This window comes from Lagenorhynchus albirostris, chromosome 1, assembly GCF_949774975.1.
Source record: "Lagenorhynchus albirostris chromosome 1, mLagAlb1.1, whole genome shotgun sequence".
NCBI classification, from domain to species: Eukaryota; Metazoa; Chordata; class Mammalia; order Artiodactyla; family Delphinidae; genus Lagenorhynchus; species Lagenorhynchus albirostris.
Genome location: NC_083095.1, coordinates 138,175,396 through 138,192,959, shown reverse-complemented (window position 1 = coordinate 138,192,959; position 17,564 = coordinate 138,175,396). Strand labels below are relative to the sequence as shown.

Genomic DNA, 17,564 nt, shown 5'->3' with positions numbered 1-17,564 from the left:
GATCTATCCACCCACCAGTAAACCTGTGGGATTAGCCAGCCATCTCTCGTGTCTGCTTCATTCGCCTTGCCCTCCTCTCTCCACCGGGATCCCAACGTGTCAGGGAAAGATGCCAGAGCCACCCCTCACCAAGGAAGCTTGCTGTGACTTATCTTCACTAAGGCATTTTCTAGCCCTTTCACACAGCACACACAAGCCAGACACAACCCGAGGGGGAGCCCTCAGCTTGGCCAACCTCCCGGTGACAATGGCCCATTGGATTTCTCCCCTTATCAGGAGAAACCTAAACTGCATCTGGTCTCCCAAGCAGAACACGGCAAAGAAGCCTGCCCTAGGCCAGGAATCCTGCTCTCACCCTGAGCCTACAGACTTCCGTTTCTTTGCGGGCACAAGGCAACGAGTAGCCGGTGGCGGAGGCCTGTAGAACTCAAGGGCAGGCGACCGGACCACCAAGGGCTCACGCTTCCTCTCCTACCCGAATGCTGAACCGTGGCAGGGGACAGCAGTCCCGGCTCGACCAAGGAACCCACAGACGGCACGCTCTCCCTAGCCTTCCCACCTGGATTGGCATCCCAGGGTCCTTTCCCAATGCCTCTTCTCCCCATCAGACGGCCACAAGCCTCAACTTAAACAGCGTGGCTGTGGACACCCACGGGAGCAAATGCAACGCGAACCTCTCCCTACTTTCCTTTTGGGAGCCACGTGTTGGACCTCAGTTCCAAGGAGGAGACGGCAGGGATTTCTCACTCATTTTGTTCAGATTTCCAAGGAATGCATTTGTGGAAGTCATCGTCGAGCCAAGCACACGCTCAAACGCTGGACATGCAAACTTGCAGATTCCACCACGGTACGGACAGCGAGCTGAATCATGTCAGCATACGGAAGTGAACAAAGCAAAGCCATCGGGGAAGGAAATGCAGCCAGTTCTCAGGGCATCGAAGCTCGGGTTCCCATGGAAAAGGCCAGAAGGTGAGGGTGTAGCCCCGTTGCACATGTTCCCTTGGTCAAACCTCTAGGTTTGAGGAAAGAGGTGCTACTTACCGCAACAAGGGTTAAACCAGGATCCTCATGGAATGCGGGCCAACACCCCTGTGAGACTCCTCCTCCTCACTTCACCGGGTGTCAGGGATTATACAGATGGTCCCAGGTTGACCTGCTGCTGGAATTCCTTTCCTGGCATTCCACCTGGCTCGGGGTGAGAGAACACATGCGTTCTTTAGGAGGGTGCACGGGTGCACCGAGCGAAAGGGCGATATCCCTCAGTGATGCGTGCTCTGTCTCCCCTCGACATTTAATTTGCTGCAGATCTTGCCTGTGGGTCCGCAGGGAAACGTGAAAGCAACATAGAGCTGACGCCTTCAGAGGGTGCGGCCATCAGGACACAGAGCACCGCTGTCCAAAATCCCCCTGGTCTCGGGCACTGCAATTCCACTCCTGAGTGCTCTCCCATCCACCACAGCAGAAGGATGTCTTCCTAAACCCCTGAGACACCCTCTGGGCAACTGTGGCCCCTCAGACTAAGAGCCGGTGCCATCTAGGGGAACACGCCCGCCCTTGGCACATATTCTTCCACACAAGTGCCACGCTCTTACGGGGAAGAGATCTTCCACAAGGGAAGGGGCCTTGGCCGAATATGACGGCCTTCGTCAAAAGCAGCTCGAAGGGAACCGTGACAAAGGGCACGTGAGGAACACCTGGACTGATCAAGCGAGACTCACCAGTAGGCACACTTCCTGAGCTGCTGCCAAGACAGATGACCTACCCTTGGTTCACACACAGAGGTAATGACATGGGAAACATTCTGAAGCCCAACGTGGTGGGGAAACCCTTGCAACCAAATGGCATGGGAGCCATTCCAATGCCCATTGTGGCGGAGAACACCATTGCCCCAATGGGGTCAACTGCGGTGGTACCTGGCACATTCACACTCCGGGCCCGTCAGTGACGTGACCTCGGAGAAACAGTGAGGCCCAGGTCTTCTAGAAGCAATGTGTGACCCACAGCCATGCAATTAAGAGAACCCAGCCAACAGCCGAGACACCTGAACCGCTATGACTCGTCTGGCCTGTGGCCAGGCACACCGGATACCACAGTCTGGATGCACCAGCGCGTGGCAGTAAAAATGACCCCCGCACCACACACCCTCACCCGCCTTTAAATCTATAGCCTTTCCTTGGCAGCCGACTCCCTTTTTTCCGCATGGTTGTGCCCAGTGACCTCCGGGAAGATCTGCAAACCTCAGGGAACGCTATGTGGGCCAGGTTTAGTAAAGATGTTGGGCTGGACTCAGGAACACCCTCACACCTCCAACACAGGGGGAACGTGGACAGACAGGGACAAAACACCCCACGACCTCCAAATCAGCCCCCATGAGAAGACACCATACTGTGCCACAAAGGCAACCATTCACTAGCATAGGGACCCGCCATGAAGTAAATCGACCAAGGAGGGGAAAAAGGCGGGACAGTCCACAGAAGTTCTCCCGTGTTCCCTCTCTACACGTGCCTCCAAATGCTCCTGAGGGGACATCAAAAGTCTTCCTGGAAGCCTATGGCCTCTGTCAATCTGTCCACCCACAAGTAAACATGTGGGCTTAGCCAGCCATTTCATGTGTCTTTATCGGTAGCCTTGCCCTTCCCTCTCCACCGGGATCCCAACGTGTCATGGAAAGATGCCAGAGCCACCCCTCACCAAAGAAGCTTGCTGTGACTTATCTTGACTAAGGCATTTTCTAGCCTGTTCACACAGCACACACAAGCCGGAAACAACCCGAGGAGGAGCCATCAGCTTGGCCAACCGCCCGGGGACAATGGCCCATTGGATTTCTCCCCTCATCATGAGAAACCGAAACTGCATCTGGTCTCCCAAGCAGAACATGACAAAGAGCCAGCCCTAGGCCAGGAATCCTGCTCTGACCCTGACCATAGACTTCTCTTTCCGTGAGGGCACAAGGCAACGAGTAGCCGGTGGCGGCGGCCTGTAGAACTCAAATGCAGTCGATAGGACCACCAATGGTTCACGCTTCCTTTCCTAGCCGCACGCTTGTCCGTGGCAGGGGACAGAAGTCCTGGCTCGACCAAGGAACCCAGAGACGGCACGCTGTCCCTAGCCTTCCCACCTGCATTGGCATCCCAGGCTCCTTTCCCAATGGCTCTTCTCCCCATGAGACGGCCACAACCCTCCACTTGAACAACGTGGCTGTACACACACACGGCAGCAAACGCAACCTCAACCTCTCCCTACTTTCCTTTTGGGAGCCACGTGCTGGACCTCAGTTCCGATGAGGAGACGGTAGGGTTTTCTCACTCATTTTGTTCAGATTTCCAAGGAATGCATCTGTGGGGGTCATCATCGATCCAAGCACATGCTCAAACGCCGGACATGCAAAGTTGCAGATTCCACCAAGGGACGGCCAGTGAGCTGAATCATGTCAGCATACAGAAGCGGCCAGATCTGAGCCATGGGGCAGGAAATGCAGCCAGTTCTCAGGTCATCGAAGCTCATGTTCCCCAGGAAAAAGACAGAAGATGAGGCTGTAGCACCGGTTTTCAGTTCCCGTGGCCAAACCTCTAGGTTTTAGCAAAGAAGTGCCACTTACCGCAACAAGGTTTAAACCAGGATCCTCATGGAATGTGCGCCAACACCCCTGCGAGACTCCTCCTCCTCCCTTCACCAGGTATTATGGATTATACGGATGGCCCCGGGCTGCTCTGCTGCTGGGATTCCGTCCCTGGCAGTCCACCTGGCTCGGGCTGAGTGAACACACGCGTGCTTGAGGATGCTGCACGGGCGCACCGAGGGAAAGGGCGATACCATCTAGTGATGCGTGCTCTATATCCCCTCAACATTTCATTTGCTGCCCATCGTGCCTGGGTGTCCGCACGTAAATGTGAAAGCAACGTGGCGTAGACGCCTTCACAGCGTGCCGCCATCAGGACGAAGAGCCCCGCCGTCCAACAACACCCTGGCCTCGGGCCCTGCAATTCCTCTCCTGAGCACTCTCCCCTCCATCACAGCTAAAGGATGTCTTCCGGAAACCCTGAGACACGCTCAGGGCAACTGTGCCTCCTCAGACTAAGAGCCAGTGACCTTTGGGGAACACACCAACTCTAAGCACATATGGCTCCACACAGTGGACGCGCCCGGAAGATCAAGAGATCTTCCACAAGGGAAGGGCACACGGCCGAATATGACGGCCTCCACCAAAAGCGGCTCATAGGGACCCACGACAAAGGGCACGTGAGGAACACCTGGACTAATCAAGGCAGACTCACCAGCAGGCATACTTCCTGGCCTGCTGTTAGGACAGACGACCTACCCTTGTCGTACACACAAAGGTAATGGCATGGGAACCATTACGATGCCCAACGTGGCGGGGCAAACTGTTGCGGCAATTGGGTCTCTTGCAGTGCTGCCTGCCACTTTCGCACTCTGGGTCCGCCAGTGACGTGACCTCGGTGAAACCGTGAGGCCCAGGTCCTCTAGAAGCAACGTGTTACCTACAGCCGCGCAACAAGAGAACCCGGCCAACAGCCTAGACACCTGAACCGGTATGACTTCTCTGGACTGTGGCCAGGCACGCCGTACACCACAGTCTCAAAGCACCAGCGGGTGGCAGGAGAAAAGATCCCCGCACCACACATCCTCTCGGGCCCGGAAACCTGTAGCCTTTCCTTGGCAGCCGACTCCCTTTCCGCGTGGTTTTGCCCAAAGACCTCCGGGAAGGTCTGCAATCCTCAGGGACTGCTAGGTGGGCTGGGTGTAGTACCGATGCAGGGCTGTACTGAGGAACACCTTCACATCTTCAACACAGGGAGAACGTGGACAGACAGGGACAAAACACCCCACGGCCTCCAAATCAGCCCCCATGAGAAGACACCATCCTGTGCCACGAAGGCAACCATTCCCTGGCACAGGGACCCGCCATGAAGTAAATTGACCAAGGAGGGGAAACAAGCGAGACACGCCACAGATGTGCTCCCGTGTTCCCTCTCTACACTTGCCTCCAAATGTCCCTGAGGGAATACCAAAAGTGTTCCCGGAAGCCTATGACCACCATCGATCTATCCACCCACCAGTAAACCTGTGGGATTAGCCAGCCATCTCTCGTGTCTGCTTCATTCGCCTTGCCCTCCTCTCTCCACCGGGATCCCAACGTGTCAGGGAAAGATGCCAGAGCCACCCCTCACCAAGGAAGCTTGCTGTGACTTATCTTCACTAAGGCATTTTCTAGCCCTTTCACACAGCACACACAAGCCAGACACAACCCGAGGGGGAGCCCTCAGCTTGGCCAACCTCCCGGTGACAATGGCCCATTGGATTTCTCCCCTTATCAGGAGAAACCTAAACTGCATCTGGTCTCCCAAGCAGAACACGGCAAAGAAGCCTGCCCTAGGCCAGGAATCCTGCTCTCACCCTGAGCCTACAGACTTCCGTTTCTTTGCGGGCACAAGGCAACGAGTAGCCGGTGGCGGAGGCCTGTAGAACTCAAGGGCAGGCGACCGGACCACCAAGGGCTCACGCTTCCTCTCCTACCCGAATGCTGAACCGTGGCAGGGGACAGCAGTCCCGGCTCGACCAAGGAACCCACAGACGGCACGCTCTCCCTAGCCTTCCCACCTGGATTGGCATCCCAGGGTCCTTTCCCAATGCCTCTTCTCCCCATCAGACGGCCACAAGCCTCAACTTAAACAGCGTGGCTGTGGACACCCACGGGAGCAAATGCAACGCGAACCTCTCCCTACTTTCCTTTTGGGAGCCACGTGTTGGACCTCAGTTCCAAGGAGGAGACGGCAGGGATTTCTCACTCATTTTGTTCAGATTTCCAAGGAATGCATTTGTGGAAGTCATCGTCGAGCCAAGCACACGCTCAAACGCTGGACATGCAAACTTGCAGATTCCACCACGGTACGGACAGCGAGCTGAATCATGTCAGCATACGGAAGTGAACAAAGCAAAGCCATCGGGGAAGGAAATGCAGCCAGTTCTCAGGGCATCGAAGCTCGGGTTCCCATGGAAAAGGCCAGAAGGTGAGGGTGTAGCCCCGTTGCACATGTTCCCTTGGTCAAACCTCTAGGTTTGAGGAAAGAGGTGCTACTTACCGCAACAAGGGTTAAACCAGGATCCTCATGGAATGCGGGCCAACACCCCTGTGAGACTCCTCCTCCTCACTTCACCGGGTGTCAGGGATTATACAGATGGTCCCAGGTTGACCTGCTGCTGGAATTCCTTTCCTGGCATTCCACCTGGCTCGGGGTGAGAGAACACATGCGTTCTTTAGGAGGGTGCACGGGTGCACCGAGCGAAAGGGCGATATCCCTCAGTGATGCGTGCTCTGTCTCCCCTCGACATTTAATTTGCTGCAGATCTTGCCTGTGGGTCCGCAGGGAAACGTGAAAGCAACATAGAGCTGACGCCTTCAGAGGGTGCGGCCATCAGGACACAGAGCACCGCTGTCCAAAATCCCCCTGGTCTCGGGCACTGCAATTCCACTCCTGAGTGCTCTCCCATCCACCACAGCAGAAGGATGTCTTCCTAAACCCCTGAGACACCCTCTGGGCAACTGTGGCCCCTCAGACTAAGAGCCGGTGCCATCTAGGGGAACACGCCCGCCCTTGGCACATATTCTTCCACACAAGTGCCACGCTCTTACGGGGAAGAGATCTTCCACAAGGGAAGGGGCCTTGGCCGAATATGACGGCCTTCGTCAAAAGCAGCTCGAAGGGAACCGTGACAAAGGGCACGTGAGGAACACCTGGACTGATCAAGCGAGACTCACCAGTAGGCACACTTCCTGAGCTGCTGCCAAGACAGATGACCTACCCTTGGTTCACACACAGAGGTAATGACATGGGAAACATTCTGAAGCCCAACGTGGTGGGGAAACCCTTGCAACCAAATGGCATGGGAGCCATTCCAATGCCCATTGTGGCGGAGAACACCATTGCCCCAATGGGGTCAACTGCGGTGGTACCTGGCACATTCACACTCCGGGCCCGTCAGTGACGTGACCTCGGAGAAACAGTGAGGCCCAGGTCTTCTAGAAGCAATGTGTGACCCACAGCCATGCAATTAAGAGAACCCAGCCAACAGCCGAGACACCTGAACCGCTATGACTCGTCTGGCCTGTGGCCAGGCACACCGGATACCACAGTCTGGATGCACCAGCGCGTGGCAGTAAAAATGACCCCCGCACCACACACCCTCACCCGCCTTTAAATCTATAGCCTTTCCTTGGCAGCCGACTCCCTTTTTTCCGCATGGTTGTGCCCAGTGACCTCCGGGAAGATCTGCAAACCTCAGGGAACGCTATGTGGGCCAGGTTTAGTAAAGATGTTGGGCTGGACTCAGGAACACCCTCACACCTCCAACACAGGGGGAACGTGGACAGACAGGGACAAAACACCCCACGACCTCCAAATCAGCCCCCATGACAAGACACCATACTGTGCCACAAAGGCAACCATTCACTAGCATAGGGACCCGCCATGAAGTAAATCGACCAAGGAGGGGAAAAAGGCGGGACAGTCCACAGAAGTTCTCCCGTGTTCCCTCTCTACACGTGCCTCCAAATGCTCCTGAGGGGACATCAAAAGTCTTCCTGGAAGCCTATGGCCTCTGTCAATCTGTCCACCCACAAGTAAACATGTGGGCTTAGCCAGCCATTTCATGTGTCTTTATCGGTAGCCTTGCCCTTCCCTCTCCACCGGGATCCCAACGTGTCATGGAAAGATGCCAGAGCCACCCCTCACCAAAGAAGCTTGCTGTGACTTATCTTGACTAAGGCATTTTCTAGCCTGTTCACACAGCACACACAAGCCAGAAACAACCCGAGGAGGAGCCATCAGCTTGGCCAACCGCCCGGGGACAATGGCCCATTGGATTTCTCCCCTCATCATGAGAAACCGAAACTGCATCTGGTCTCCCAAGCAGAACATCACAAAGAGCCAGCCCTAGGCCAGGAATCCTGCTCTGACCCTGACCATAGACTTCTCTTTCCGTGAGGGCACAAGGCAACGAGTAGCCGGTGGCGGCGGCCTGTAGAACTCAAATGCAGTCGATAGGACCACCAATGGTTCACGCTTCCTTTCCTAGCCGCACGCTCGTCCGTGGCAGGGGACAGAAGTCCTGGCTCGACCAAGGAACCCAGAGACGGCACGCTGTCCCTAGCCTTCCCACCTGCATTGGCATCCCAGGCTCCTTTCCCAATGGCTCTTCTCCCCATGAGACGGCCACAACCCTCCACTTGAACAACGTGGCTGTACACACACACGGCAGCAAACGCAACCTCAACCTCTCCCTACTTTCCTTTTGGGAGCCACGTGCTGGACCTCAGTTCCGATGAGGAGACGGTAGGGTTTTCTCACTCATTTTGTTCAGATTTCCAAGGAATGCATCTGTGGGGGTCATCATCGATCCAAGCACATGCTCAAACGCCGGACATGCAAAGTTGCAGATTCCACCAAGGGACGGCCAGTGAGCTGAATCATGTCAGCATACAGAAGCGGCCAGATCTGAGCCATGGGGCAGGAAATGCAGCCAGTTCTCAGGTCATCGAAGCTCATGTTCCCCAGGAAAAAGACAGAAGATGAGGCTGTAGCACCGGTTTTCAGTTCCCGTGGCCAAACCTCTAGGTTTTAGCAAAGAAGTGCCACTTACCGCAACAAGGTTTAAACCAGGATCCTCATGGAATGTGCGCCAACACCCCTGCGAGACTCCTCCTCCTCCCTTCACCAGGTATTATGGATTATACGGATGGCCCCGGGCTGCTCTGCTGCTGGGATTCCGTCCCTGGCAGTCCACCTGGCTCGGGCTGAGTGAACACACGCGTGCTTGAGGATGCTGCACGGGCGCACCGAGGGAAAGGGCGATACCATCTAGTGATGCGTGCTCTATATCCCCTCAACATTTCATTTGCTGCCCATCGTGCCTGGGTGTCCGCACGTAAATGTGAAAGCAACGTGGCGTAGACGCCTTCACAGCGTGCCGCCATCAGGACGAAGAGCCCCGCCGTCCAACAACACCCTGGCCTCGGGCCCTGCAATTCCTCTCCTGAGCACTCTCCCCTCCATCACAGCTAAAGGATGTCTTCCGGAAACCCTGAGACACGCTCAGGGCAACTGTGCCTCCTCAGACTAAGAGCCAGTGACCTTTGGGGAACACACCAACTCTAAGCACATATGGCTCCACACAGTGGACGCGCCCGGAAGATCAAGAGATCTTCCACAAGGGAAGGGCACACGGCCGAATATGACGGCCTCCACCAAAAGCGGCTCATAGGGACCCACGACAAAGGGCACGTGAGGAACACCTGGACTAATCAAGGCAGACTCACCAGCAGGCATACTTCCTGGCCTGCTGTTAGGACAGACGACCTACCCTTGTCGTACACACAAAGGTAATGGCATGGGAACCATTACGATGCCCAACGTGGCGGGGCAAACTGTTGCAGCAATTGGGTCTCTTGCAGTGCTGCCTGCCACTTTCGCACTCTGGGTCCGCCAGTGACGTGACCTCGGTGAAACCGTGAGGCCCAGGTCCTCTAGAAGCAACGTGTTACCTACAGCCGCGCAACAAGAGAACCCGGCCAACAGCCTAGACACCTGAACCGGTATGACTTCTCTGGACTGTGGCCAGGCACGCCGTACACCACAGTCTCAAAGCACCAGCGGGTGGCAGGAGAAAAGATCCCCGCACCACACATCCTCTCGGGCCCGGAAACCTGTAGCCTTTCCTTGGCAGCCGACTCCCTTTCCGCGTGGTTTTGCCCAAAGACCTCCGGGAAGGTCTGCAATCCTCAGGGACTGCTAGGTGGGCTGGGTGTAGTACCGATGCAGGGCTGTACTGAGGAACACCTTCACATCTTCAACACAGGGAGAACGTGGACAGACAGGGACAAAACACCCCACGGCCTCCAAATCAGCCCCCATGAGAAGACACCATCCTGTGCCACGAAGGCAACCATTCCCTGGCACAGGGACCCGCCATGAAGTAAATTGACCAAGGAGGGGAAACAAGCGAGACACGCCACAGATGTGCTCCCGTGTTCCCTCTCTACACTTGCCTCCAAATGTCCCTGAGGGAATACCAAAAGTGTTCCCGGAAGCCTATGACCACCATCGATCTATCCACCCACCAGTAAACCTGTGGGATTAGCCAGCCATCTCTCGTGTCTGCTTCATTCGCCTTGCCCTCCTCTCTCCACCGGGATCCCAACGTGTCAGGGAAAGATGCCAGAGCCACCCCTCACCAAGGAAGCTTGCTGTGACTTATCTTCACTAAGGCATTTTCTAGCCCTTTCACACAGCACACACAAGCCAGACACAACCCGAGGGGGAGCCCTCAGCTTGGCCAACCTCCCGGTGACAATGGCCCATTGGATTTCTCCCCTTATCAGGAGAAACCTAAACTGCATCTGGTCTCCCAAGCAGAACACGGCAAAGAAGCCTGCCCTAGGCCAGGAATCCTGCTCTCACCCTGAGCCTACAGACTTCCGTTTCTTTGCGGGCACAAGGCAACGAGTAGCCGGTGGCGGAGGCCTGTAGAACTCAAGGGCAGGCGACCGGACCACCAAGGGCTCACGCTTCCTCTCCTACCCGAATGCTGAACCGTGGCAGGGGACAGCAGTCCCGGCTCGACCAAGGAACCCACAGACGGCACGCTCTCCCTAGCCTTCCCACCTGGATTGGCATCCCAGGGTCCTTTCCCAATGCCTCTTCTCCCCATCAGACGGCCACAAGCCTCAACTTAAACAGCGTGGCTGTGGACACCCACGGGAGCAAATGCAACGCGAACCTCTCCCTACTTTCCTTTTGGGAGCCACGTGTTGGACCTCAGTTCCAAGGAGGAGACGGCAGGGATTTCTCACTCATTTTGTTCAGATTTCCAAGGAATGCATTTGTGGAAGTCATCGTCGAGCCAAGCACACGCTCAAACGCTGGACATGCAAACTTGCAGATTCCACCACGGTACGGACAGCGAGCTGAATCATGTCAGCATACGGAAGTGAACAAAGCAAAGCCATCGGGGAAGGAAATGCAGCCAGTTCTCAGGGCATCGAAGCTCGGGTTCCCATGGAAAAGGCCAGAAGGTGAGGGTGTAGCCCCGTTGCACATGTTCCCTTGGTCAAACCTCTAGGTTTGAGGAAAGAGGTGCTACTTACCGCAACAAGGGTTAAACCAGGATCCTCATGGAATGCGGGCCAACACCCCTGTGAGACTCCTCCTCCTCACTTCACCGGGTGTCAGGGATTATACAGATGGTCCCAGGTTGACCTGCTGCTGGAATTCCTTTCCTGGCATTCCACCTGGCTCGGGGTGAGAGAACACATGCGTTCTTTAGGAGGGTGCACGGGTGCACCGAGCGAAAGGGCGATATCCCTCAGTGATGCGTGCTCTGTCTCCCCTCGACATTTAATTTGCTGCAGATCTTGCCTGTGGGTCCGCAGGGAAACGTGAAAGCAACATAGAGCTGACGCCTTCAGAGGGTGCGGCCATCAGGACATAGAGCACCGCTGTCCAAAATCCCCCTGGTCTCGGGCACTGCAATTCCACTCCTGAGTGCTCTCCCATCCACCACAGCAGAAGGATGTCTTCCTAAACCCCTGAGACACCCTCTGGGCAACTGTGGCCCCTCAGACTAAGAGCCGGTGCCATCTAGGGGAACACGCCCGCCCTTGGCACATATTCTTCCACACAAGTGCCACGCTCTTACGGGGAAGAGATCTTCCACAAGGGAAGGGGCCTTGGCCGAATATGACGGCCTTCGTCAAAAGCAGCTCGAAGGGAACCGTGACAAAGGGCACGTGAGGAACACCTGGACTGATCAAGCGAGACTCACCAGTAGGCACACTTCCTGAGCTGCTGCCAAGACAGATGACCTACCCTTGGTTCACACACAGAGGTAATGACATGGGAAACATTCTGAAGCCCAACGTGGTGGGGAAACCCTTGCAACCAAATGGCATGGGAGCCATTCCAATGCCCATTGTGGCGGAGAACACCATTGCCCCAATGGGGTCAACTGCGGTGGTACCTGGCACATTCACACTCCGGGCCCGTCAGTGACGTGACCTCGGAGAAACAGTGAGGCCCAGGTCTTCTAGAAGCAATGTGTGACCCACAGCCATGCAATTAAGAGAACCCAGCCAACAGCCGAGACACCTGAACCGCTATGACTCGTCTGGCCTGTGGCCAGGCACACCGGATACCACAGTCTGGATGCACCAGCGCGTGGCAGTAAAAATGACCCCCGCACCACACACCCTCACCCGCCTTTAAATCTATAGCCTTTCCTTGGCAGCCGACTCCCTTTTTTCCGCATGGTTGTGCCCAGTGACCTCCGGGAAGATCTGCAAACCTCAGGGAACGCTATGTGGGCCAGGTTTAGTAAAGATGTTGGGCTGGACTCAGGAACACCCTCACACCTCCAACACAGGGGGAACGTGGACAGACAGGGACAAAACACCCCACGACCTCCAAATCAGCCCCCATGACAAGACACCATACTGTGCCACAAAGGCAACCATTCACTAGCATAGGGACCCGCCATGAAGTAAATCGACCAAGGAGGGGAAAAAGGCGGGACAGTCCACAGAAGTTCTCCCGTGTTCCCTCTCTACACGTGCCTCCAAATGCTCCTGAGGGGACATCAAAAGTCTTCCTGGAAGCCTATGGCCTGTGTCAATCTGTCCACCCACAAGTAAACATGTGGGCTTAGCCAGCCATTTCATGTGTCTTTATCGGTAGCCTTGCCCTTCCCTCTCCACCGGGATCCCAACGTGTCATGGAAAGATGCCAGAGCCACCCCTCACCAAAGAAGCTTGCTGTGACTTATCTTGACTAAGGCATTTTCTAGCCTGTTCACACAGCACACACAAGCCGGAAACAACCCGAGGAGGAGCCATCAGCTTGGCCAACCGCCCGGGGACAATGGCCCATTGGATTTCTCCCCTCATCATGAGAAACCGAAACTGCATCTGGTCTCCCAAGCAGAACATCACAAAGAGCCAGCCCTAGGCCAGGAATCCTGCTCTGACCCTGACCATAGACTTCTCTTTCCGTGAGGGCACAAGGCAACGAGTAGCCGGTGGCGGCGGCCTGTAGAACTCAAATGCAGTCGATAGGACCACCAATGGTTCACGCTTCCTTTCCTAGCCGCACGCTCGTCCGTGGCAGGGGACAGAAGTCCCGGCTCGACCAAGGAACCCAGAGACGGCACGCTGTCCCTAGCCTTCCCACCTGCATTGGCATCCCAGGCTCCTTTCCCAATGGCTCTTCTCCCCATGAGACGGCCACAACCCTCCACTTGAACAACGTGGCTGTACACACACACGGCAGCAAACGCAACCTCAACCTCTCCCTACTTTCCTTTTGGGAGCCACGTGCTGGACCTCAGTTCCGATGAGGAGACGGTAGGGTTTTCTCACTCATTTTGTTCAGATTTCCAAGGAATGCATCTGTGGGGGTCATCATCGATCCAAGCACATGCTCAAACGCCGGACATGCAAAGTTGCAGATTCCACCAAGGGACGGCCAGTGAGCTGAATCATGTCAGCATACAGAAGCGGCCAGATCTGAGCCATGGGGCAGGAAATGCAGCCAGTTCTCAGGTCATCGAAGCTCATGTTCCCCAGGAAAAAGACAGAAGATGAGGCTGTAGCACCGGTTTTCAGTTCCCGTGGCCAAACCTCTAGGTTTTAGCAAAGAAGTGCCACTTACCGCAACAAGGTTTAAACCAGGATCCTCATGGAATGTGCGCCAACACCCCTGCGAGACTCCTCCTCCTCCCTTCACCAGGTATTATGGATTATACGGATGGCCCCGGGCTGCTCTGCTGCTGGGATTCCGTCCCTGGCAGTCCACCTGGCTCGGGCTGAGTGAACACACGCGTGCTTGAGGATGCTGCACGGGCGCACCGAGGGAAAGGGCGATACCATCTAGTGATGCGTGCTCTATATCCCCTCAACATTTCATTTGCTGCCCATCGTGCCTGGGTGTCCGCACGTAAATGTGAAAGCAACGTGGCGTAGACGCCTTCACAGCGTGCCGCCATCAGGACGAAGAGCCCCGCCGTCCAACAACACCCTGGCCTCGGGCCCTGCAATTCCTCTCCTGAGCACTCTCCCCTCCATCACAGCTAAAGGATGTCTTCCGGAAACCCTGAGACACGCTCAGGGCAACTGTGCCTCCTCAGACTAAGAGCCAGTGACCTTTGGGGAACACACCAACTCTAAGCACATATGGCTCCACACAGTGGACGCGCCCGGAAGATCAAGAGATCTTCCACAAGGGAAGGGCACACGGCCGAATATGACGGCCTCCACCAAAAGCGGCTCATAGGGACCCACGACAAAGGGCACGTGAGGAACACCTGGACTAATCAAGGCAGACTCACCAGCAGGCATACTTCCTGGCCTGCTGTTAGGACAGACGACCTACCCTTGTCGTACACACAAAGGTAATGGCATGGGAACCATTACGATGCCCAACGTGGCGGGGCAAACTGTTGCAGCAATTGGGTCTCTTGCAGTGCTGCCTGCCACTTTCGCACTCTGGGTCCGCCAGTGACGTGACCTCGGTGAAACCGTGAGGCCCAGGTCCTCTAGAAGCAACGTGTTACCTACAGCCGCGCAACAAGAGAACCCGGCCAACAGCCTAGACACCTGAACCGGTATGACTTCTCTGGACTGTGGCCAGGCACGCCGTACACCACAGTCTCAAAGCACCAGCGGGTGGCAGGAGAAAAGATCCCCGCACCACACATCCTCTCGGGCCCGGAAACCTGTAGCCTTTCCTTGGCAGCCGACTCCCTTTCCGCGTGGTTTTGCCCAAAGACCTCCGGGAAGGTCTGCAATCCTCAGGGACTGCTAGGTGGGCTGGGTGTAGTACCGATGCAGGGCTGTACTGAGGAACACCTTCACATCTTCAACACAGGGAGAACGTGGACAGACAGGGACAAAACACCCCACGGCCTCCAAATCAGCCCCCATGAGAAGACACCATCCTGTGCCACGAAGGCAACCATTCCCTGGCACAGGGACCCGCCATGAAGTAAATTGACCAAGGAGGGGAAACAAGCGAGACACGCCACAGATGTGCTCCCGTGTTCCCTCTCTACACTTGCCTCCAAATGTCCCTGAGGGAATACCAAAAGTGTTCCCGGAAGCCTATGACCACCATCGATCTATCCACCCACCAGTAAACCTGTGGGATTAGCCAGCCATCTCTCGTGTCTGCTTCATTCGCCTTGCCCTCCTCTCTCCACCGGGATCCCAACGTGTCAGGGAAAGATGCCAGAGCCACCCCTCACCAAGGAAGCTTGCTGTGACTTATCTTCACTAAGGCATTTTCTAGCCCTTTCACACAGCACACACAAGCCAGACACAACCCGAGGGGGAGCCCTCAGCTTGGCCAACCTCCCGGTGAAAATGGCCCATTGGATTTCTCCCCTTATCAGGAGAAACCTAAACTGCATCTGGTCTCCCAAGCAGAACACGGCAAAGAAGCCTGCCCTAGGCCAGGAATCCTGCTCTCACCCTGAGCCTACAGACTTCCGTTTCTTTGCGGGCACAAGGCAACGAGTAGCCGGTGGCGGAGGCCTGTAGAACTCAAGGGCAGGCGACCGGACCACCAAGGGCTCACGCTTCCTCTCCTACCCAAATGCTGAACCGTGGCAGGGGACAGCAGTCCCGGCTCGACCAAGGAACCCACAGACGGCACGCTCTCCCTAGCCTTCCCACCTGGATTGGCATCCCAGGGTCCTTTCCCAATGCCTCTTCTCCCCATCAGACGGCCACAAGCCTCAACTTAAACAGCGTGGCTGTGGACACCCACGGGAGCAAATGCAACGCGAACCTCTCCCTACTTTCCTTTTGGGAGCCACGTGTTGGACCTCAGTTCCAAGGAGGAGACGGCAGGGATTTCTCACTCATTTTGTTCAGATTTCCAAGGAATGCATTTGTGGAAGTCATCGTCGAGCCAAGCACACGCTCAAACGCTGGACATGCAAACTTGCAGATTCCACCACGGTACGGACAGCGAGCTGAATCACGTCAGCATACGGAAGTGAACAAAGCAAAGCCATCGGGGAAGGAAATGCAGCCAGTTCTCAGGGCATCGAAGCTCGGGTTCCCATGGAAAAGGCCAGAAGGTGAGGGTGTAGCCCCGTTGCACATGTTCCCTTGGTCAAACCTCTAGGTTTTAGGAAAGAGGTGCTACTTACCGCAACAAGGGTTAAACCAGGATCCTCATGGAATGCGGGCCAACACCCCTGTGAGACTCCTCCTCCTCACTTCACCGGGTGTCAGGGATTATACAGATGGTCCCAGGTTGACCTGCTGCTGGAATTCCTTTCCTGGCATTCCACCTGGCTCGGGGTGAGAGAACACATGCGTTCTTTAGGAGGGTGCACGGGTGCACCGAGCGAAAGGGCGATATCCCTCAGTGATGCGTGCTCTGTCTCCCCTCGACATTTAATTTGCTGCAGATCTTGCCTGTGGGTCCGCAGGGAAACGTGAAAGCAACATAGAGCTGACGCCTTCAGAGGGTGCGGCCATCAGGACACAGAGCACCGCTGTCCAAAATCCCCCTGGTCTCGGGCACTGCAATTCCACTCCTGAGTGCTCTCCCATCCACCACAGCAGAAGGATGTCTTCCTAAACCCCTGAGACACCCTCTGGGCAACTGTGGCCCCTCAGACTAAGAGCCGGTGCCATCTAGGGGAACACGCCCGCCCTTGGCACATATTCTTCCACACAAGTGCCACGCTCTTACGGGGAAGAGATCTTCCACAAGGGAAGGGGCCTTGGCCGAATATGACGGCCTTCGTCAAAAGCAGCTCGAAGGGAACCGTGACAAAGGGCACGTGAGGAACACCTGGACTGATCAAGCGAGACTCACCAGTAGGCACACTTCCTGAGCTGCTGCCAAGACAGATGACCTACCCTTGGTTCACACACAGAGGTAATGACATGGGAAACATTCTGAAGCCCAACGTGGTGGGGAAACCCTTGCAACCAAATGGCATGGGAGCCATTCCAATGCCCATTGTGGCGGAGAACACCATTGCCCCAATGGGGTCAACTGCGGTGGTACCTGGCACATTCACACTCCGGGCCCGTCAGTGACGTGACCTCGGAGAAACAGTGAGGCCCAGGTCTTCTAGAAGCAATGTGTGACCCACAGCCATGCAATTAAGAGAACCCAGCCAACAGCCGAGACACCTGAACCGCTATGACTCGTCTGGCCTGTGGCCAGGCACACCGGATACCACAGTCTGGATGCACCAGCGCGTGGCAGTAAAAATGACCCCCGCACCACACACCCTCACCCGCCTTTAAATCTATAGCCTTTCCTTGGCAGCCGACTCCCTTTTTTCCGCATGGTTGTGCCCAGTGACCTCCGGGAAGATCTGCAAACCTCAGGGAACGCTATGTGGGCCAGGTTTAGTAAAGATGTTGGGCTGGACTCAGGAACACCCTCACACCTCCAACACAGGGGGAACGTGGACAGACAGGGACAAAACACCCCACGACCTCCAAATCAGCCCCCATGACAAGACACCAT

General features: G+C 55.9%; 7 non-coding genes across 7 annotated transcripts; all 7 read right to left on the bottom strand.

Annotated features, from left to right (window-relative positions):
• Positions 1 to 707: 707 nt before the first annotated feature.
• On the bottom strand, positions 708 to 799 carry LOC132505384 (small nucleolar RNA SNORD116). The gene has a single exon (XR_009535388.1). It is a non-coding gene; the product is annotated as a small nucleolar RNA SNORD116 (small nucleolar RNA).
• A 2,467-nt stretch (positions 800 to 3,266) lies between these two features.
• LOC132504825 (small nucleolar RNA SNORD116) lies at positions 3,267 to 3,358 on the bottom strand. Its single transcript, XR_009535119.1, has one exon. It is a non-coding gene; the product is annotated as a small nucleolar RNA SNORD116 (small nucleolar RNA).
• Positions 3,359 to 5,767: 2,409 nt separating this feature from the next.
• LOC132505378 (small nucleolar RNA SNORD116) lies at positions 5,768 to 5,859 on the bottom strand. The gene has a single exon (XR_009535387.1). It is a non-coding gene; the product is annotated as a small nucleolar RNA SNORD116 (small nucleolar RNA).
• Positions 5,860 to 8,326: 2,467 nt separating this feature from the next.
• LOC132504819 (small nucleolar RNA SNORD116) lies at positions 8,327 to 8,418 on the bottom strand. The gene has a single exon (XR_009535114.1). It is a non-coding gene; the product is annotated as a small nucleolar RNA SNORD116 (small nucleolar RNA).
• Positions 8,419 to 10,827: 2,409 nt separating this feature from the next.
• Positions 10,828 to 10,919, bottom strand: LOC132505375 (small nucleolar RNA SNORD116). The gene has a single exon (XR_009535386.1). It is a non-coding gene; the product is annotated as a small nucleolar RNA SNORD116 (small nucleolar RNA).
• Positions 10,920 to 13,386: 2,467 nt separating this feature from the next.
• Positions 13,387 to 13,478, bottom strand: LOC132504815 (small nucleolar RNA SNORD116). Its single transcript, XR_009535112.1, has one exon. It is a non-coding gene; the product is annotated as a small nucleolar RNA SNORD116 (small nucleolar RNA).
• Positions 13,479 to 15,887: 2,409 nt separating this feature from the next.
• Positions 15,888 to 15,979, bottom strand: LOC132505368 (small nucleolar RNA SNORD116). The gene has a single exon (XR_009535383.1). It is a non-coding gene; the product is annotated as a small nucleolar RNA SNORD116 (small nucleolar RNA).
• Positions 15,980 to 17,564: the final 1,585 nt, after the last annotated feature.